Here is a 22,169-nt window from a genome sequence, read left to right as displayed (position 1 = left end):
ATGGCACAAAAAGGTGACCAGACAGCCCCTCGTTGAAACTCAGTTCCATTATCTACTTAGGCTGTTACTTTGGGTACAAAAACTAGCCTCTGTTTCCCTCATAGGGACATCACACAGAAGAGATGATGTAAAGCTGTATACATAATGGCATAACATATGCAAAGTGCCTGGCATTCAAGAAGCACTCTGGGCATTTTAGTTTCCGGGCACTTGCCAGAGAGTGGTTTGGATTTATGAACAGAGATTCCTGAGATTTTGTCCCAGTAAATATTTCCTAAGATGCAATGAAAATATGAACAGACAACAAGAACAACAACCAGTATCTCACAACAGAAATGAATACTGTGGAAAAAAAGTCAAACATAGGGGAAATTTAAGAAAGTTAAGTAGGATAGGGAATGTAAAATGGAATTTCTAGAAAGCCTAATTCCCAAGAGAAATGTAATGCCCAAACTAACCCCTCACTTTGGGAGAACCTAAGTTGTAGAGGTTGTTCTGATACTAAGGTCCTGTTTCTCAGCTGGTTCTTGATCCATCAGTAAAGAAGCCATGGACCAATTGCTTGGTGGAAGGAATAAGTGGAACTTCTGGGTCCCAGCAGGCAAGTGGACAGAGGCAGGAGAGAAAGGAAGGAAGAATTCTCGATGATTCAGAGAGAAAAAAGTCAAGCAGTCATGTGAGACCTCAGGGGGAGTGGCCACAGGCTGCTTCTACAGGTGGGCAGTTGAAAGTGTTTAGCTGGGACTAGATGTAACTGAGCAACTAAAGTTGAGGGCAGATGGAGAGATGTGGAGCTAAGAGTATTGATAAAGGTGTGCTTCTCCAGGCAGGAGATGAACAGCGCCCAGCATCTGTGCCAAAAAGACAAGTTGAAATTGAACTGTGTGTGTCTGTGTTTTTCATCCATGGATCCTATAGTCTCTGGGTTGGGAATGATATTGTGGTCAGTTCCCAGAACTAAGGTGGGGTAGTAAAAGCTACATGCAACAGTAAGCCAAATATTAGTAAGGAGTCCTCAGAAAAATCACCACGTGTGAGCAGGGACAATACATACAGTTTTGGAAGAAAGCTCTTATTGAAGATGTTTTCACATCCAGGTTATTTTTTATCTATTTGTATAAAAATGTCATAATTACTGAGATTTTTGTATGAGTCACAGCAGATGTTAGGAGAGAGAACGCATCTTATCACAGCATCTCTTGCACTCTTTCAGAGCACAGACACTAGAGAGAAGCATTTGGAGTCCAAAAGAAACAAATAGAAATGGCTGAAAGGGCCGGATAATGCCTTTGCACAAAAGAATGCTCTATTTTGGATTACTAGATCATATAGCATCAGTTAAAGGTGATGCTTTCAAGGGCCCTCACCTCTGGCCATCCAAGCTTAAATGTGAAAATGCAAGATCTGTTCTTAGGTTTCATGTGAATCTGCAAGGTCTCCTGTACTTTGGAAGAATCTCTCCTCATAAGGCACTGTCTCTTATCTTCTGGGCTGGTATGGGCTGGCTTCTTGCCGCTAAGAGGAGTCCCAGGGAAGAGTCGGGTCTGTGTGAGCCAGTGAGTCTGGCTAATGAGGGAGCCACCCAAGGAGAATACACCAACCTTTGATTGCAGTCACTCAATCAAATCACTGATTTCACATTCTTTCTTCAGTGTATTTCATCATAACTTGAGTTACCATAACTACAAATTATCAAAAAGGCCCCACTTTTGGCAAATGTGCACAAAACTAAGAATGTTTGCAGTTCTCTCTGACCTAGCAAAGGACAGGGCTTGGCCTAGAAAGTTCTCTCTTCCCTTCCCTTCCCTTCCCTTCCCTTCCCTTCCCTTCCCTTCCCTTCCCTTCCCTTCCCTTCCCTTCCCTTCCCTTCCCTTCCCTTCCCTTCCCTTCCCTTCCCTTCCCTCCCCTCCCCTCCCCTCCCCTCTCCTCCCCTCCCCTCCCCTCCCCTCCCCTCCCCTCCCCTCCCCTCCCCTCTCCCCTCCCCTCCCCTCCTCTCCTCTCCTCTCAATTCCTCTCCTCTCAATTCCTCTCCTCTTTTTTTGCTCCCTTCCCCTTCCCTTCTCTTCTCTTCTCCTCTACCCCTTTCTCTCTGATTGGATCTTTCTATGTAGCTCAAAACTGCTCTTGAACGGGCAATCCTGCTAGCTCTGTCATCTGAATACTGCAGGCAGAGGCCACTGCATCTGACTTGAAAGTAAGTCTCTTGATATACAGGCCAATATTCCTCCACTTTCCACAAAACATGTAATGGATGGGGGAAAAGGTAGTAAAATACAATATTCTATACAGATCTGAGGAGCAGTCTTAGTTCTTTCTTGAAATTTAGTTGTACTGAGTGCTCTAAATTTCATCAAGCATAGCAAAAGAATTTAAAGCAAGTGCTTCAATATTATATAAATGGTCATGAATGTCATAAAAGTACTTACTCGGGGACAACCTGAAAATTAAGCATGGTGTTAAGAGAATTAAAGACACAAAAGACAATAAAACTGACGTTTTATGTGAGAATCCGGCCTTCAGGAGTGATTGTTACAATTGCCCCAGTCACTTATGTGCACACAAATATGGCCATGTGAAGACACCCAGAGCATCCCTGAAGGCATGTTCATACTTATGCAGCTACCACCACCATCAGTTTTACATTTTCATGTTCTCAAATGAAACTCCACAACATCTACGGTCACTCTTGTTTCTTCCTTTATCCCAGTCCATGCTGTGGTGACCACTCACCTGTTTCTGTCTCTTTAAGCATCTGAAGATTCTGGAGCTTTCATCTGAGTGGAATGAGAATTACTCATAGGTGGTCTTCTTTGTTTGGCACCTTTCCCTTAGTGTGATGCTTTCTAGGTTATTCATGTCATCATACACCCCAGGACTTCACTCCTTTACATTGTCAAATAAGATTCCAGTCAATGGACTTCCAAATCGCCTCTTCTACCATTATGAATGGTGTTGCAAACACTCCCATATATGTTTTTTGTTTATTTAATTTTTTAATGAATATTTGCTTTTATTTCTCTCCACTGTATACTTAGGAATGCAGGCCCTGCTGTCTATGGGTGACTTGTTTAATCATTTGATGGACTTCCAGGCTGATTTCCACAGTGACTGTACCATTTACATTTTTATCAGCAGTCAAAATGGTGAACAATCTATAAACTGTTTGTGAAAGTATAAATTAGTATACTATGGAAAACAGAATGGGAGTTACTCAAAAAAATTTAAAACAGAGCCAGTCCTGGTGTTACATGCCTGTAACTCCAGCACTCAGGAGGCAGAGGCATCAGGATCACTGCAAATTCAAGGCTTACATCATTAACACATCACATTCTAGAGCAGTGAGGGTTACATAATGAGAGTCTGCATGAAAACAACAGTTTCAGTAGAAGTTGAAGACCTGAGGTGGGGACCACATCTGACTCTGGGTTAGGCCAGAGGCACATGGGAAATTCCACATCTGCAGCATCAGTGGAACCACAGGGAAGGGGGCATGGGTGGAGTTGTATCTGACCTGGAGGGAAGTTCCACAGCCTGTAACTGCCTCAGCTGAATCTTTGAGCTCAGGATGGGGACAGTATCTTACTCTGGTACATGCTGAGTTCCATAAGTAGAAGAAACTGCAGCTCGAGGAGACATGAAGTGACACAGGACAAGACTTAACCCTCAGACAAAGATTTGGAATGGAGCCCCTAACCATAAATACCAGTACTATAAAGGCAAATGATAACTCAACCCTACAGTAACTTAGTTCTATCCTGAATATCACAGATGGCACTACTGGGAAATGTGTTTTGAATTTAAAAGTCAGAGTAAAAAATTTGAAAGTAAGAAACCTCAACCAGAAAACTAATTCCAGATGTTCATGTCCCAGCAAAGAAACAAAAACAACATGAAGGGGTGGAGAGATGGCTCAGTGGTTAAGAGCACTGATTGGTCTTCCGAAGGTCCTGAGTTCAATTCCCAGCAACCACATGGTGGCTTACAACCATCTATAATGGGATCTAATGTCTGGTGTGTCTGAAGACAGTTACAATGTACTCATATAAATAAAACAAATCTTTTTTAAAAAAAAACATGAAAATCAAGGTAGCATGTTTCCTCAAAGACTTCTAACCCCACAGTAATGGCTTTTATGATAGTGAGTTAGAAGAATTCCCAGACAAAGAATTTAAAAGAATAACTAAAACTATGTTCAAGAAACTTAAGGAAGGTGTGATGTTCTCCAAGAAAGCAAAACCAAAGGCTAATGACATAAGGGCATCAGCACGCTGTATGGAAAGTAATTCAGTAACCAGATAGAATCGTTGAAGAAAATCAAAACTGAAATGATTCTGGGAATAAAAAGCCCAATAAGCCAAAAGAAAATGTCAGTGAATGGCTTCAGCAAAAATAGAGCATTGAAAGATGCAGTAGCCAAACTGTAAGACAAAGTAGAGGAATTCAATTATACAACAAAGGCATTAGTGTACATTAGTATATGTTTATCTTTCATATATGCATACATATGAAAGCTAGACACACACAGAGACAGAGAGACAGAGAACATGGGAACATGCTCAGAGACCATGGAAATACCAAATCTTCAAATTAGGGGCTTAGAAGAAGATACCATAACAAAGGCATAGGAAATAGTTTCAACAAAATCAAAGAAGAAAATGTCCCCAAACCTAGAGAAAGAACTGTCTAGCCAGGTACAAGGAAATAATAACAAGTAGGACCAGAAAACAAACTCTCTATGACATAGTACATTTAAATTACTAAAAAAATACAGACTAAAGAGGAGAATATTAAAGCCACAAAAGAGAAAGGTTCAGTCACATTTAAAGGTAGGCCTATCAGAATCATGTCTGGTTAGTCTACTGAAAGAAACACTGAAAACATTGGAATCCAGAAGGGCCTGGAGACATGAATTCTAAGATCTGAAAGAAGACAACTGCCAACCCAGGCACAATTGGCATTCCCAGAAAACTATCTTTTAAAACTTCAGGAAAAAATAATACTGGCCATGGGGAAAATTGGCTAAAGGAATTTATGATCATTGACCCAGTTCTACAGAGGACACTGGAAGGATTCTACTTCTGTCTAAGAGAAGAATGAAGAACTAAGGAGTACACAGAAATAACGAAACAATGGCAACAGGACAATAACAAGCAAAATAATCATAATGATTCTGTTTCAAAATTAGTGAACCAGAAACAAAAAGCACAAAGAATGGACAAAACAAAGAGCTGGCTCTTGACAAAAGATGAAGAAAATTGACAAATCCTTGGCCAAATACACCACAAGCAGGAGAGAGAAGACACAAATTAATAAAGAACTGGACATGGAAACATTACAACGCACACCAACAAAATCCAGAAATTCATGATGGCATAACTTAAAAACCACACTTGAATAAATGGGAAACTTAAAAGAAATGGATGAATTTCTACATGCAATGGCATATTAAAATTAAATCAGGATGAAATAAAGACTCTAAACAGATCTATAATCAGCAATAAGACTGAAGCTATAATGAAAACCTCTTAATTTAGAAATGATCTGGACTAAACAGATTCACTACAAGATTCTATCAGGACTTCAAACAACCACAGATTCACTACAAGATTCTATCAGGACTTCAAACAACCACAAGCACTGCTGAAATTACTCCATGTGCTGGTTTGAATGAGCATTCAGGCATTAGAATATTTGGTCCCTGTAACTTTATTTTTTTTAAACGTCTATTTTTTAATGATGGTACTTAGGTGCTCTAACCTCCCTTTTAACCCACCACCCACCAGAGATAGTGGAACAAAAAGGATTGTGGGAAGGTAGAGGAGGGGGCAGATGGATGGGGTGGAAGTGGACCTGGTTAGAAAGGTTCTTTGGAGCAACTCCTCTCTGTGTTGTCTGGAAATTGGTAGTTAGGTTCACAGATTAGCAGCGGCAGCTTGATCCACTCACTGATACACCAGCAGTCCAGTTCGGTAGAGTCGGGATAGCAAATATGAATCAGCAGTGGTGGCACTATCTAGCAGAGACAGCCAGGTTTCAACCTCCGCACAAGTCAGCAGGAGGGATCCGGAGGGATGTCAGGCAAAGTTCTCAGCTGTGCCTCTCTCAGCGAAGATTCTAGATCAATAAGCATGGCACAGCTAGCTCTGTAAGCAAGACAAGCTCAGCCTCCTCTCTGCCCATTGAGTCCTTTTATACTCTCTCCAAACATCACATGTCCTCCATGGGTCTTGCCTCAGTACATCACCCTCAGCCAATGTCACTCTGCCAGTCAGCCTGAGTCCTTGGAAGTGGCAAGAAACTACAGCATGCCACCAGAAGTGTTTTGGAAGGTTTCTATCAAAGGAATCCTAACAAACACAGCTCAACTACTCAATATAAGGCATACTAATAATGTATGTCATTAGCAAAGAATCTCTCATCACGTGTCCTTTCGAGTGCTTGCTTTAGCAGAATATCCTCTTTCCTGTGTCTGCTTCAGCAAAACATTCCTTCACATGTTTGCCCCATCAAAACACTATCCAACCAACTTTCCAAGGAACCCTTTAGGTTCCACTTCAGGTCTCAAGTTGATGGCACTTTGGGGAAGCTTAAGATATGTGATTGTGTTGGAGTGAGTGTGCTATTGGAGAGACTATAAAGTGTGTGGTTTTGAGAGTTTAAAGACTCAGATCATTTCTAATCTACTTAGCTTCTTCCTATTTGTGGCTCAAGATGTGAGCCCCTAGATTCCTGCTCCAGTCACTATCTATGCCTACAGCTGACTGCCAGGCCTCCCAAATGTGCCATGCCTCCAAATCATTCAAGAATTATAAGCCTAAATACAGGATCTTCTATAAATTGCTGTTCCTTTAAATTACAGCAGTAGAAGAGTAACTAATATATCCCATAAAGTAGAAAGCAAAGGAAAGCTTCCAAATTCTTTGTATGAAGTGAGTATCACTTCTATATAAAAACCAGGTGAAAACACCACAGAAAACAATAAAAGTGCAAACCAACCTACCTGATGAACAGAGCTAAATCCCCAATAAAATGCTCACAAATTGAATTCAACATCACATTAAAAGGATCATTTATTGTGACTAAATGAGCTTTATTCCAGCATTGCAGGAATGGTTCAACAAGTATAAATCAATAAAGTATTAATCAATAAAGGTTTCACACTAATGGAATAAATGACAGAAATCACATTGTCATTTTAATAGACACAAATCCTTTGATGAAGTCTAATAAACATTTCTCCATAATAAATGTTATAAAGAGACTAAAGATGGAGAAAGCATAGTTCAATATAATAAAAGCCGCATGTGACAAACCTATAGCTGATATCATCCACTTTCTAAGTGGAGAAAAACTCAAAGAATTCTCAATAATATCAGGAACAAGACAAGACTGTCCACTCTTCTGACTTCTATTCAATATTGTGCTTGAAGTCTTAGCTAGAGCAATAAGATTATACCCCACAGATTAATACCCTACAGATTCCATCAAAACCTTTTTAGATATGGTAAAGCCCTTTCAGCAAAGGTGTAGGACACAAAATCAACACACACACACACACACACAAAATCTGGGAATACGGGCTTATTAAGGAATTTAAGGCCTCTACAATGAAATTTTAAGACACTGAAGAAAGAAAGAAAATACTAGTAAATGAAAAGACATCACATGCCCATGGGTTGGGAGAATTAATACTGTAAAAATGTCCATCTTACGAAAAGCAATCTATAGATTCAAAGCAATCTCGCTCAAAATTCCAATACCATTCTTTACAGATATGGGAAAAAATTCTGCAGAGACACACAAGACTAAGAATAGTCAAAGCAATCCTGAACAAAAAGAATTCTACAGGACATGTGGCCATACCTGATTTCAAATTAGGCTACAAAGGCACAGAAACATCAAGACAAAGCAGCAACAGCGCAAAAGTGGACACACACATCAACAGGATAGACTTGAGAACCCAGATAAGAGTCAAAACTACAGTTTCCTGAGTTTTGACGATGATGCCCAAATATGCTTTAGAAACAAGACAGCACAGTCAGTAAATGGCACCTGGACAAATGGATTTCCAAATTCAGAAAAATGAAACTATATTGGTCATGCTCCACAAAAGTCAGTGGTAAATGAACCGAGAACCTCAGCTTCGGACTTGGTACTCTGAAGGTGTTAGGGGAAAAAGTATGGTGCACACTTTGACTTACAGGTCCTCCCAGTAGGGACTTCCTGAACAAGGCTCTGGCAGCACAGGAAATAGGACCAGCAATCAACAGACGAGATCTCCTGAAACCAAAAAGTTCCTGTATAACAGATGAAAATAAAGTTGGAGGGAAGAAAGGGATGGGAGAAATTATATGATTATATTATAGTTTTAAAAATTATTAAAAGATGTTCTCAACATCCTTAGTCATTGGGGAATTGTTAAGTTAAAACTACCTTAAAATTCTATCTCACTCTAGTAGGAAGGGCATCATCAGGATTACAAATGCCAACAAATCACTGTAAAGGAAATCTATATACTGTTGGTGGGAAGGTGAACTAATCTAACAACTTTGGAAATCAGTCTGGAGGTTTCTCAAAAAACTAGACATAGAACTGCCATACGATTCAGCCGGGGGTGGGGGTGGGATGGGGGGTCGGTGTTGAATAAATTTGACCCCTGTAGGCCCATATTGAAGGGCACTACTAGGGGGTGTGGTCTTGTTGGAGTAGGTGCGACCTTGTTAAAGGAAGTGTGTTACTGAAGGGTGGGAAGCTCAAGCCAGGCTTAGTGCCTTACCATCTCTTCCTGCTGTTTGTGAATCCAGATGTAGAACTCTTAGCTCTTCCAGCACCATGTCTGCCTGTCTGCCGCCATGTTTCCTGCCATGTTGATAATGGACTAAACCTCTGAACTATAAGCCAGCCCCAATTAAACATTTTCCTTTATAGGAATTGCCATGGTTATGGTGCCTCTTCACAGCAGTAAAACCCTAACCAAGACGCCCAACTACCCCACTCCTGGGCACTTATATCCCACCGCTGAGACTTGCACATTCATTTTTACTGCTGTTGTGTTCAGAATAGCTAGGAAATGGAGTCAACTTCAAAGTCTATCAACATATGAATGACTAAAAGATCAGGAGCACATATAATACACTCAATGGCATATATCACTGGGCTGTAAAGAAGAATGAAAGCATGAAGTTTGCAGATAAATAGCTAGAGCTGGAAAGAAAATATGTCAAATGAGGCAAGGCAGGCCCAGAGAGACAAAACCTGCATGTTCCCTCTCATATGAAGATCCTAGCTTCAAATCGTTGGTTTTGTGTGTAGGGGGAATCCAGGGAACTAGAAAGGAGTCTTTGGGTGGGAGGCATACGTATTGGGAAGAGGAATAGTCGGTCTTAGGTAAAGCAAAAGTACAGACATGGAATGCTATAGGCAGAAAAGCTGAGGTGGGAAGGAGTATATGGATATGGGGGAAACAGGAGGTGGAAGAGAGGAACAGCCATGCAAAAATCCATATAGAAACCTGCTAGCTCAGAACTCACTCAAAAACAGAAACAATAATCAGAGTCTGTCCAAATTCCAGGGTAACCCCCATACCCAGGCACATATGAACAGCAATTACTGGCTTTACTGGACTATATATTTTAACAAGAAACTAAAGGTTGGAGAGATGGCTCAGTGATTAAGAGCAATGACTGCTCTTCCAGAGGTCCTGAGTTCAATTCCCAGCAACCACATTGTGGCTCACAACCATCTGTAATGGGATCTGATGCCCTCTTCTGGTGTGTGTCTGAAGACAGCTAGAGTGTACTCATATAAATAAATAAACAAAAATAAGTAAGTAAATAAATAAATAAATAAATAAGTAAATGATAAAAAACTTAAAAACTATGAGGTTGGGAGGGGGATATGGTTAGAGATGAGGGAAGAAATGGGAATATTTATGGTCATTTTCAATGAAATATGTATGAAGTCCTCCAGAACAAAGGAAACATTGAAATGCATAGGTGGTTTGGGGAGCATTTCCCCCATCCCTGAATTGATAGGGAAAGAGAGTGGTCCAATTGTTCATCTGAGACAAAGCCATTACAGGGCAGAAGAAAGCTCTTCTGTGTTAGGGGCAGGGGTGACACAGACTTCCCATCAGCAGCTGTCTGAGTCTAGAAGCAGCGTGCAATCCCAAGAGAGGAAGAGCGTAATTGAGTCAATTCTGCTAAAAAGCAACAAGATGACTCAGAATTCTGGGCCCACGGCATCACACACACACACACACACACACACACACACACACACACACGCACGCACGCACGCACGCACACACACACACACACACACACACACACACACACACACACACGAGAGGCACCTGGTATGTGATATCCGTTTCCTTCAGTTTCCTCCCTTAAGTTGCAATGTGAGCAGTGAACCTGGGCTGTGATGGGTAAGTGCTGTGGGACCGAGATGTACTGGCCCTGGCTATGAAGCAGTAAATGGATATTCCCTTTGGAAACTCACTTAGACCAAACATGCTAAGCAGATGCAGGTGTTCAACTAGCATGAATAAGATGTGAGATCCTTCCTTTTTATGTCCCATTTCTAAGGGAACAGCAACCCAACCTCTGCTGCCTTGAACATCACAGATCTTTTTTTTTCAATGTAAAGGTTGCCAAACACAGAGATTGCACTAATAATAGAACATCAGGCAACTAGACTGCACTATATTTTCAAGTCAGGCTCAGAAGTTCTTTGGAAAGGTCTTTGTTGTACACAACTTAGTAAAGCTATAGTGCTATGACAGATTCAGTTACAAGGCAAAATGGTTTAAAGGATGCTAAAAGGAGGTAACTGGTGTTTAAGGGACAGTCCAGTATTGTGGGAAGCCGTCCTGAACTATTCGGACTTACGCTTGCTTACTCATGGCCCTAAGGTGGTAACTGCTAAAATATAAGAACAATTAACTAGAGCCTTCTCCTTGAGCTATCAGTGTGAGAAGATTCCGAGAATACCACAAGATGTTCCTGCCCAGTGTGAGAAGATCCCGAGAATACCACAAGATATTCCTGCCCTAACCACAGAATGTACCGGGTGTCCTCTCCAGATGACCAGATGACCTCCTCGCTTGCTTCCTGCTTCAACCCCTAGGGGTGTCTCTGCCCTTCCCTCCTTTGGCTGGTGTGAAGGTTATTTCCTTCTCTGTAAGCCTTAAAACCCACTTACCTCCCCGACATTAAATGAAGCCTTGACATAACCCAGATTGACTCTGACTTTGTTAGCGTGCTTGGCTTCCTTTCTCTCTTCCCCCCATTTTTGACCCTCAGGTAGTGCCTCTTCGGGACCCTGGAATAACTGGACCTGCTGGACGGGTCACAGTATTGCCAATACCACACTCCGTGGGAGAAAAGATTTGTGATGGACGAAATGCGAACTACAAATTCTAGGAATCTGAATATCTTCTTGATACTACTTTAGCATTGCTTAAAGCAATATAATAAAAACATCACATTATCTCACTATAGCATACAATCCTGTTTTCAGGTATCATTTAAATACTAAATATTACACATCTGACAGTGTTTCTCACACTCTTGAACACAGTAACTAGCAGCATCAGGACCACAGAATCCTCAGATTTCAATGCTCCTCCCCAGTGCAAAGCAGACATCAGAATGGACACGAATGGAAAATCCATAGCTTAAAGGATTTGTTTTATATGATTTGTGTTATTTTAAAGGATAATGTGGGGCATATGTTTAGGCAGCAATATAAATAAACTAATTCCCGGAGAAAAAGAAAAGAAAAGAAAGAATCCCATATAGTCCAACAATCCTGCTCCTGGGCAAATGGCATAGGAAATGGTCATTTTAACACAAAACTTAACAAATGGAAGAATCTTAAGTGTCCATTCATGGAAGTGAATTAAAAATATGATGTCCTAGGCTGGAGAGATGGCTCAGTGGGCAACAAAACTCTCCACTCTTGCAGAGGACCTAGGTTCAATTTCCAGAATATATGGTCATTTATAACCATCTGAAGCTCCAGTTCCAGAGAATCTGATGCTCTCTTCTGAAATCCACAGCTATCAGGCACACATGTGGTGTACATACATACAGACATACAGACAGACAGACTAAACATTCATACACATAAAATAAAATAAGTCATTAAAATTTTATTTTGTTTTATTTTATTTTATTTTTTAAGAAAATTTCTCTCTATAGGTTTCCCTGGCTGTTCTGTAGACCAGACTGGCCGTGAACTCAGAGATCTGCCTGCCTCTGACTCCCATGTGCTGGGATTAAAGGTGTGTGCCACCATTACCTGACTGATTTTTTAAAAAAAAAATATTTTGTTTTATCATTTCTTCTCCTTTTTAATGGGATCTTGCTGTCAGTTTGTGGATAGCAACTTATGTCTTGGCAGCAGCCTGGGTTGTTTGGGGATTTCCATGGGACCCCTTTGGCCAGCAACTCAATTGAATTGGATGTAACTCACTACAGTTACTGGAACTGGCTTACAGTTGGGAATTTGGTAGCAAGCAATATCCAGTTAGGACTATTTCTCCCTCCCTCATTATTTGGAGCTTTCATTAGGATTGCTTTCATGTATTTTAGGAAATTTCCACTGCACTAGGTTTCCATATCACACTTCAAATGTTCCTCTGTTCTGTCTCACCCCACAGTAGTACCGACTTCAATCCTCTTCTCCCTTCCCCCTCCCCTCCTCAAATGAAGGGAGCACTGCTATAATACGTTCATGTAGAAAAAATCATTTAAAGGGTGAGAAGATCCCTGACTAGTTTAAGGTCATAGTTCAAGGAAAGATCCCCCACGATATTGGGTTCCTATTTCTGTAATAAACCCCATGACCAAAATCAACTTGGGGGCGGGGAATGGGTTTATGTCAGCTTACAATTGAGGTCTATCAATTGGAAGGAAGTCAGGGCAGGAACCTGGAGGCAGGAACTGAAACAGACCTTAGAATATTGCTGCTTACTGGCTCATACTTTATGACTTGTTTAACTTGGGTTTTTTTTTTCTTGTTATTGTTGTTTGCTTGTTCTGCTTTGCTGGTTTTTTTTTTTTAAATACATTTCAAAACCACCCACCCAGGAGTGGTACCGCCCACAGAGGACTGGACCCTCCAACAGAAATCATTAATAAAGAACTTGCCTCACAGACCTAGCTACAGTGCTGTCTTCTAGAGGTGTTTTCTCAACTGAGGTTCTTAGATGGACGATGCTTATGTCATGGTGACAAAAACCAACCAGCAGAACATAGAGCCCTTGATCCAAAGATTAAAATGGCAGACAGAGACAGCTTTATCCATGCTTGGACTTTGGTTTTGCTCTGGTATAATGAATCTAAGCATGTATGAGGTACAGATCTACATAAGGACAACGGTCTCGCCGTACTACCTCAAGATGAATTAAAAAGAGGAAAATGCAGGAATACATTCTACTGGAGAGAAACTTTGTACACAGATTTAAAGTACCAGGATAAAAAAAAGACTTACCTTGCACCCAATGAGAATCAGAAGGCTGGCTGGGAGGTAGTGGGGCATGCCCTTAGTTCCAGCGCTCAGGAGGCAGAGTTCAAGGCCAGGCTGATCTACAAATTGAGTTCCAGGACACCTAGAGCTATTACACATAGAAACCGTGCCTCAAAAATAAATAAAGAAATAAAATCAGAAGACTGGATTTTATGCTGTGAGAGAGACCTTAGGGGGTACTTAGGCTGTGGACTGGATGGCTTCTGTGGGCTTCTCTATGCCTTTGAACCTTTCAACTTTGCTGTGGGTTCCTACAGCCTGATTTCATAGGCTGCCCTTGTGGAAAGTCTCTTCCAGGCAAGGTGACAGTGTTTAGTAAGCTTTCATTGAATGATGAACTGCAGAAGCAAAACTGCTGGTAAGTACTTAGTTGTATCTCTCGTACAAGGAGTCAGGGGAAGTGACACATCTGTGGTTCTCTGGTTTAGCTATGAGTGTGGGATGTAAGGTCTGCAAACACATGCTCTTATTGAGGGACCCGAGCTGGAGGGTCAGTCACTCTTGGAACAGAGCCAATGGGAGAAAAGTCAACATGTTCCTTTGCTCACCTCTTTCCTTACCAAGCCCCAATAGAAAAGTAGTACTTTCCAGTTTTAGGTGGAGGTAATTGTGAGCCTTGGGAGGCATACCCTTGGGGTTATCAGATTAAAGAGGAAAAAACTATGGCTCTCTGTGTAATTTAGTACCTATTTAAAAATAGCACAATGCTATGATAATACTATTTATCGCATTATTGAAAGTGAGTAAATCAGAGATGGAGAAATGGCTCAGCACTTAAGAATATCTGCTGCTCTTGCAAAGGACCGGGGTTCAGTTCTCAACACCCACCCAAATGGTGGCTGCCAGTCACCTATAACTCTGTTTCAGAGGATCAGATGCCTGTCTGATCTGCACACTGGTGCATTGCGTGCACCCTTGTGTACACACATGCACCTAAAATAGTTTTTTAATTAAGAAGAAAATGAGGAAAATTTGTACACTCTATAAAACATTATTTACACTGTGGTAGGACTTGGGAAATAAAGGGAATGTAATTATGAATTGAAGAAATTGTCAGTGCCTCTGTCTAAATGGGTGGGGTGGGCAAGCAACCAACATTGTGGATACTGCTTTTCTCAGAACGTTCCTTAGATTGCGGGGCACAATGGAACATCCTGATGGATTGGCAGGTTATTTTGAATTTCTTCTTCAGATCTGTAGTGTCTGGAAGCCTGCCAAGACAAGAGGACTTGAAGCAATAGTGCTGTGTAACATCTAGAGGTTGGCATACCTGGTAGTTTTGGCTAAGGTTTTTACCTTAGGGTCTGATGTGGTGAGATACCTCTTCAGTCCCAGCAGGGACAATCTCTGTGAGTTCCAGGTTAGACACTATCCCAATAAAAAAGTCTTAGAAAATGTTTGCAGTTCTGGGAAAGGTCTGAGACGTGCTAAACTAAGCTAAACTTGTCAGATGTATGAAATCTCTTCTCTGGGCAACACTGTCTGAGTTCTAACTAACAGAGACTAGGATGTGGCCTTGAGTATTTCCCAAATCAGGACAGAAAGACAGGAAAAGTTAAGAGGAGACTGTTTCATTTGATCTGGTTTGTATTTCTCAGTGGTGAAAATAAAGTATTCAAACACTACTAAAAACCACATAATGAAGACTGCCTACAGAGAAATGCTCATTTTTGTTTCTGAGAGATTCATCTCAGAAAAGAGTGCTAAATAGCAGCAAACCATCTTCACTCAGAGCCGAAGTGCACATGACCTTTGAGTTGAATAAAATCAGTGCCCATAGACCTGAATGGCACACTTAATAAACCATCTCATAATTTTATTTACAAAAGGAAATTCCTTATGAAAAGAGAAATTAAGTCAACTGGCCCCCACGTTTTAAAGTTAACTTTATAACATTAAGTTTTTACTTAAGTTTTAACCTTTGCTTTACCTCTGAATCTGGGTGGAAAAATAGACTCTTCAAGCCCGTGGTTCTCAACCTGTGTGTCTTGACCCTATAGAGATCAAACAACCCTTTTACGGGGTTCACCTAGAACCACTGGGAAACACAGATATTTACATTATGATTCATAACAGTAGCAAAATTACATTTATGAAGTAGCAACAAAGATGCTTTTATGGTTGGGGGAGGGTCACCATGACATGAGCAACTGTATTTTAAGGGTGGCAGTAATGGGACAGTTGAGAACATCTGCTTTAAGCAATTTAACTTTAAAAGATATAAAATCCTACACATGGGTATTATTAAGTCACATCTGTCTTTCCAAATGTCCCTGCTTATATCCCTAATAAATCCAACTCTGCTTTATAATGACTCAACCTGAGCAACCACTGTGTAAATCAAGATGGAGACCACTGGTGGGGTGGGGTCCCCTAAGTGGGGACCTCCGCAGGCTATAGACGGCAGCACCACCCTGGTCTCCTGCTGACACCAACAGCTCCTACTTCAGAATCTTGGTGGCTTATGGATTATCTTTGTGGACACTACCGTGGAGAGCTATGAGAGGGACAGAGCGCCACGTCTGTGACTTCCACAAGGCAAACGCTGGGCTCATCCGTGGCCTTGCCCCCATTCATTTGGTAGACAACACTCCCTTTTCTAGTTACAGTCTTTGTCACAGCACAAAGTGAATGAGCAAAGAGGTTGGGAATGATATCAAGCGTTAGCTTGGTGGCTTCCCCAGATGGGTAGCTGTCTGACGGTCAGGGGTTTTTTCCGCCCACTAGCCCATGATTCAGTAGACTGAAGCCTGACTGGTGAATAACCGTGGATGAGGGAAACCCTCCCAGGAGCTGTGTCTCTTCTCTTTATACCATTTCCGCTGTTCATTAGTGAGTAAACCTGAGAAAAATTCACTAACCATTTGCTTAGGGATTGTAGCAGGTGCACTGATACTTTTTAAAATTGAATCATGGGACACGTAACTTACTCTTCCTACCATGTGGGAGGGTAGGCACTCTGCGAATGTCCCCCATCTGCCTCTTAGCTTCTCCTTCCTCTGTTCTCTCAACCCAATCGCATGTCCTCACAGAGCTGAAGGGATCACGCATGACCTGGCTTTCCTGTTCCTCTCCTAAGATATGTCACCCTTTACTCACCACCATACGGTGTCCATTCCTCCGAGTTCACCCAGTCTGGCAAGCTGCCCTCTCAGGCTCCGGCTGCCTGTCACTAGGAATCTGTTCCTGGTGCTGCTTAGTGTCTGAGGGAAAGGAGCCATGGTCCTTTGGAAAGGGCAAGGAAGTTGGTTCTGCCTCAACTCCACATCAGTCTCTTTGCAATGAAGTTTCTATGCAAGAAGTCAAACCCTACTCCCCCCCCCCCAGAATCATGTCTTTAGTATGTTTTCTTCAAGCTACCTTGTTTGGTCTATGTGGGAACCACAGATTTTTATTGTCTTGATGGTGACTTTATATTACATGAAGTAATCACCTTAGTCTAGTTATCTTAAAGGATTTTTGTTTCTTCTTCCCCCATGCGGACTCTTCAAACCACCAGTGTTTGCTTCCCTTCATCCTCCTCCTCATCATCATCATGATCATGATCATCATCATCATCATCATCATCATGTAGTTTAATCGCTCTGTGGCCAGAGTAGGGAGGAAGCTCAGCTATGTCGAGGTCCATGGAATTCTGAGAGCTTCTATCGATAGATAAGCTGCCTGTTTATGATGTGCCATAGGGAATGATTTTATTATAAAAATCATTTGAAAGAAAAAAGTGACCTCTTCCTGAAGGTTGTGAAATAAGTCAGTGGCAAACGTGAAATAGAAAACCAGAAGACTGCCCATAAGAGTGCTGAAGGTGAAATTTGGGAGTTTAACTTACCCGGAGCCAAATGGTAAAGGTGAGGGACAGAGGAGTGGGGCTGTGAAGATGGGGGAGGGAGGGCTGTATGTGAGCTAATGAGTCTGGAAGAGTGGGGGGACACAAAATCCATCATTTGGGAGTTAAAATTTATAATCAAGACAGGCGAGGAGAACAGGTGTGCTGGCCATGTAGCTCTAGCCCTGCAGGCGCAGGCCAGGCGGGAAGATCGTGAATTGAGAGGTCAGCCTAGGCTACATAGCAAAGACCTCATCCCTCACCACCACCCGCCCCCAAAACGCACACAGAAAATAAAGATAAAAAGGAAAGGCAGAGGGGAGGCAGAAATCAGGGAGCCTTGGATGTTTACAAAAGGATGACAGGAATGCTATTAGCTTATTGAAAAGAAGTGAGAAAAGTTGGCCTCCGCTCCTGCCTCCCACAGCTCTCTTCTGAGACCATCTGGTCCTCTGCCAAGTTCTGGATAATAAAAAGAGCCCGAGGCGCTCTGCACAGGGGAGGAACTGCAGCTGCGGAAGGGAGAACTCAGGACAGGATCACCAAGGTAAGACTAAGACCAACACCCTGGGAAATATTCAGTAGGTTTTGCAAAGAAAAAGTCTTAGAACCTACGAAGTGACCCTCCCTTCTGATTTCTGAGAAATAAATTACTAGGCTGGTTTGTTGCCATTGCTAATAGAAGTAAAGTGGATGGAAAATAGTTGCCACTAACTAATAATGCTTTTTGCTTTCCTCTGGGCGATATTTAAAATTATTAATAGATTGTGTGATGTAGACAGTGTTAGCCTTTAAATCCCCACCACCATGAAACTGTACAGAGCAAGATGGTAATTTTCAACCCCCTCCTTTAATGCTTAGCAGCTCTCTGCAAGTGGTTGTCAGTAGAAGAAGGGTCTCAGAAAAATGGAGAACAGAACGTTGGTGGAAAAAATAATGAGTCACTATCTAAATGGATAAAAATTTAAGAACTCATCATTTGTGATACTATTCACTCAGGAACCTTTCTTCTGAAGGCTGCTGGTCCTTTGTGCTCTGGGCAATTTTTCTTCCTTATCCTTTCCTCTATACATCAGTGGTTCTCAACCTTCCTGATGCTGAGACTCTTTAATAGTCCATCATGCTCTGGTCGCACTCGACCATAAAATTATTTCATTGGTACTTCACAACTGCAATTGTGCTACTGTTATGAATCATAATATAAATATCTGATGTGCAAGGATATCTGATCTGTGTACCTGTGAAAGGGTGGTTCGATCCCCAAAAAGGTTCTCAACCCACTGATGGAGGACCAGTGCTCTAACTGCATGTATGTCCTTCAGATATTTTAGTAAAGAATGCAGCACGAAATACCTTATACTGTAGTCACGCAGGAGCCAGACACTGCATGTGACTGTCTTCCCAATCTGCACTCTCTCTCTACCTGCGTCTGCATCCTCAAGCCATCCTTGCTGGCTACTGTGGTCCACCGCTGGGTCCAGCATCCCGGAGAACTGACTTTCAACTTTGTCTTTCAAATCCTTGATGTTCCTCTTCCGACTTCCTCTTGGATGACACAGAATTCTGTGTTCCAAACATCTCAGCATCCTCTGATTTCTCAGAGTTAGGGACCCCTGAGCCTGGTCACATAAGAAGAGTGTCCTTAAACAGTTAAGCACGCTGTAGCTTTCACTATTGCCCCCCTGGCTCGAGTTTCACATTTTCTCCGTTCTTCTCTGAGAGGATCTGGGACCTCCCGTGCAACTGTGAGCAGTAACTTCTGCTTTCCCCTGGCGCTTAGACGCTATTTCTTTGGATCGCTGTTAACAGTGTGTACCTCACATTTACAAAGAAAAAAATTCCATGGTGAGTTTTAACTTTTATGTGTTGGTCGAGATAGGGTTGAAAGTAGATAAAAAGGTGACAGATTAGGACTGCTATTCCAGGGTCTGCCAAAGGACACAGGAAAAGAGCTTTGTGGGCAGCTTCTGGGAATGGGAGTATTGTTAAAGATTTATGCTCCATCCAGAAATTAAATCATTGGAAGGAAATGCCACAAAGAAACAGAGCTGGGAGGGACTAAATATGTGCCTGGGAATATTTATGCTAAAGAAGTCTGATAATATGTGTTTTTTGTTTTGTGTTTTACAACATGCGTCTGACTTTGCCAAAATCAATTCATCTTTTGCATTGACACAGTTGACACTTTTGCAAACACTATGCGTACAAGGCTGAGGGCCAGAATCCCCCCCACACACTTTGAGCATCAATTTGCAGAAGGGAAGTTAGATACTGCAAGATCAAGTATGAACTCCTCAAATGATAGAAGGAACCGTAATTCTGTGGAGCAGTGTAAAATGGTGGTCGGGTCAAAGGCTTCAGGCTCAGGGTAGGATCTCGTCTCGCTGTTTCCTTACTATTTCTCCGTGTCGATGTCTGGGTGCAAAAGGAACAGTTTTTATTTGTTTTATGGTACTGTGATTCAAACCCAAGACTTTGGACACACCAGGTAAACATGCTGCCACTGAACTGTCCCTCCAGCCTGTAACAGGCACTTCTAAGGGAACAGTCCTTACAGGGCTGGCAGACCTCAGGATGAGAGACCAAAGGGTATAGGAAGTTTGGGGAATTTTCCCCTTGCTACTGGACTCCTAACAATACTGCTTTTGCCATTGGTAGGTTATACCCCTGACAGTTTTTTTTTTCCTTTTGTTTAGGGGAAACATGATTTAGTGCAATAGGAAAAAAAACCCCACAAGTTTTACAGCTTAAAATCCATTATCTACCTATTATTTATCAGCTATGTGAATCTGGATCCTACCCAACATTCCTGAGCCTGATTTTGCTCCCTCTTGTGTGAAATGTGACACAGAACAAAACAATCAAATAAACAAATGTCATTAAAACCCTACTCAAGAGGAGGTCTGTGACTGACTCCACAAGTTGAACGTGACTGTTGAGGCTACAGGTCAACTTCTGTCTCTGACCGTCTACTGAAAGTGAGATGTTCATCTCCAATGGTCCTGTTCTCGCAATTCCTGTGACACAAATGCTACTATCTCGATTTGTGACGCCTAGAAAGTGAGATCCGGAAAGGTTGTACCTATCACAACAAATGGTAAAGTTGATACATTTCAGGTCAGGGATTAAAATCCAAGGCTAAATTTCATTAAGAAACAACAAAAGACAAAGAAGTGAGCAAGCTTCAAAACCAACGCCATTAATATCTTTAAGCCTCCCTAAGAAGCACTTTTGATTCAAAATACCCATCATTTTCAAATGTAAAATATTAGTGAGAAAACACTATATTCCTCCACCTTTTTAGCCAGGATAATAGCAACTATTACCTTAGTGAGAGGTTCCTATCAGCTACTGCCTCTTCTCTATTTCTTTTATAATAGCTGTTGTTGTGAACAAGAAGAATCCACCCACAAGCTCGGCTAGGTGCTTTACTGGTTATACCTAATTCCCTTCCACTTTGAACACCTCATAAATCAAATGATTTCTAAAAAAAAAAAAAAAAAAAAAAAAAATTCCTTAGCAGTTTGAGTTCGTCTGAGAATGCAATAAAAACAATATCATCAGAAGAATGTTTTGCTCATTAGTTCCCGGTGGAGTCCTAATAGAGACTCAGCATCTTGGGGAGGAGTTTAACCAAACTTCACTGCTGTGTACCGATAGTCTGCCTGTCTCAACCACTGTTAGTTTGCTGGCTTGTGAATGACAGATATTTAAGAAATTATATTTAGTCAAGTTCTATTTTCCTTAGCTCGCTTATTTGAGTGCGTGCACTCACACGCACCTGTGTGTGCCTGAGCATATGTATAGGTATGTAGGTGCATAGGGCACAGGACAATCTATAGAGTCTTTTCTCTCCTTCCACCCTCATGTGGGTTCTGGGGATTGCACTGGGCTCCTTGGATTTGCATAGTAAGTGCTTTAACCAGCTGAGCGTTCTTGACAGCTCCCTACTTCTTTCCCCATTTAAAGAAAGTTTTGGGTATTTGAGACAAGGCAGAATGCTGTAACCCAGGCTAGCCTGGAAGCCCTCAGGCTAGCCTGGAACTCATGACCATCCTCCAGCCTCAGCCTCTCAAATGCTGGTGGTACAGTCATGAGCCACCACACAGGGTTCTTTTATTTTTCCCCCATATGGAAAGATAAGCTTTTAACTGCTTTTCTCCCTTGGAGCCTATCACATGCAAACAGGAACTGCCTCAACTCTGAATGTGCTAGTTCGGGTTTCTCCTCCCTGGACTGTATCTTCTGTTATCTTCTATACATATATTGTATATGTCCTGCCCAGATTCACACCAATCGTGTTTTTAAAAAAGATTTATTTATTATTATATGTAAGTACACTGTAGCTGTCTTCAGACACACTGGAAGAGGGTATCAGATTTCATTACAGATGGTTGTGAGCCACCATGTGGTTGCTGAGATTTGAACTCAGGATCTTCAGAAGAGCAGTCAGTACTCTTACCGGCTGAGCCATCTCATCAGTCCAATCATGTTTTAAAATATTATGTAGCCAGATGTGGTGGTGCATGACTGTCAGTAAAGCACTGGGGGGAGAGAGAGGCAAGCAGATCTCTGTGTGCTTTTCCTAGGTCTATATGGAAAGCAAGTTCCAGGCCAGTCAGGACTCCATAATGAGAGCCTGCCTGCCTCAACACAAAAGCAAACCCACACTTCATCAGATCTCTGTATGACGTCTTCATATTGGCAAACTAAAATGCCAGTGTGTAGTGTGAAGCTTTTGTGAACACTGATTCTTTCCAATAATTGTTTAAAGTTTCAGCCACAGAAACTGGTACCAACATTTTGA

The 22,169-nt window shown here is 41.7% G+C and overlaps 1 protein-coding gene across 2 annotated transcripts in view; it reads left to right on the top strand.

Moving 5' to 3' along the window:
* Positions 1 to 17,822: 17,822 nt before the first annotated feature.
* Il33 (interleukin 33) overlaps positions 17,823 to 22,169 on the top strand; it is a 37,121-nt gene continuing 32,774 nt past the window's right edge. The window contains exons 1-2 of one of the 2 annotated variants that reach the window (XM_052187376.1): positions 17,870 to 17,909; positions 20,142 to 20,340. The gene's annotated coding sequence lies outside the window, so the exon portion shown is untranslated. Of the gene's footprint in view, positions 17,910 to 20,141; positions 20,341 to 22,169 lie in introns of both variants that reach the window. The other variant, XM_052187369.1, reaches the window with a different exon arrangement.

The sequence above is a fragment of the Apodemus sylvaticus genome, chromosome 1 (assembly GCF_947179515.1).
Source record: "Apodemus sylvaticus chromosome 1, mApoSyl1.1, whole genome shotgun sequence".
Lineage (NCBI taxonomy): Eukaryota > Metazoa > Chordata > Mammalia > Rodentia > Muridae > Apodemus > Apodemus sylvaticus.
The sequence above is the reverse complement of the archived record's forward strand: the minus strand, read 5'-3'. Positions and strand labels throughout refer to the sequence as shown.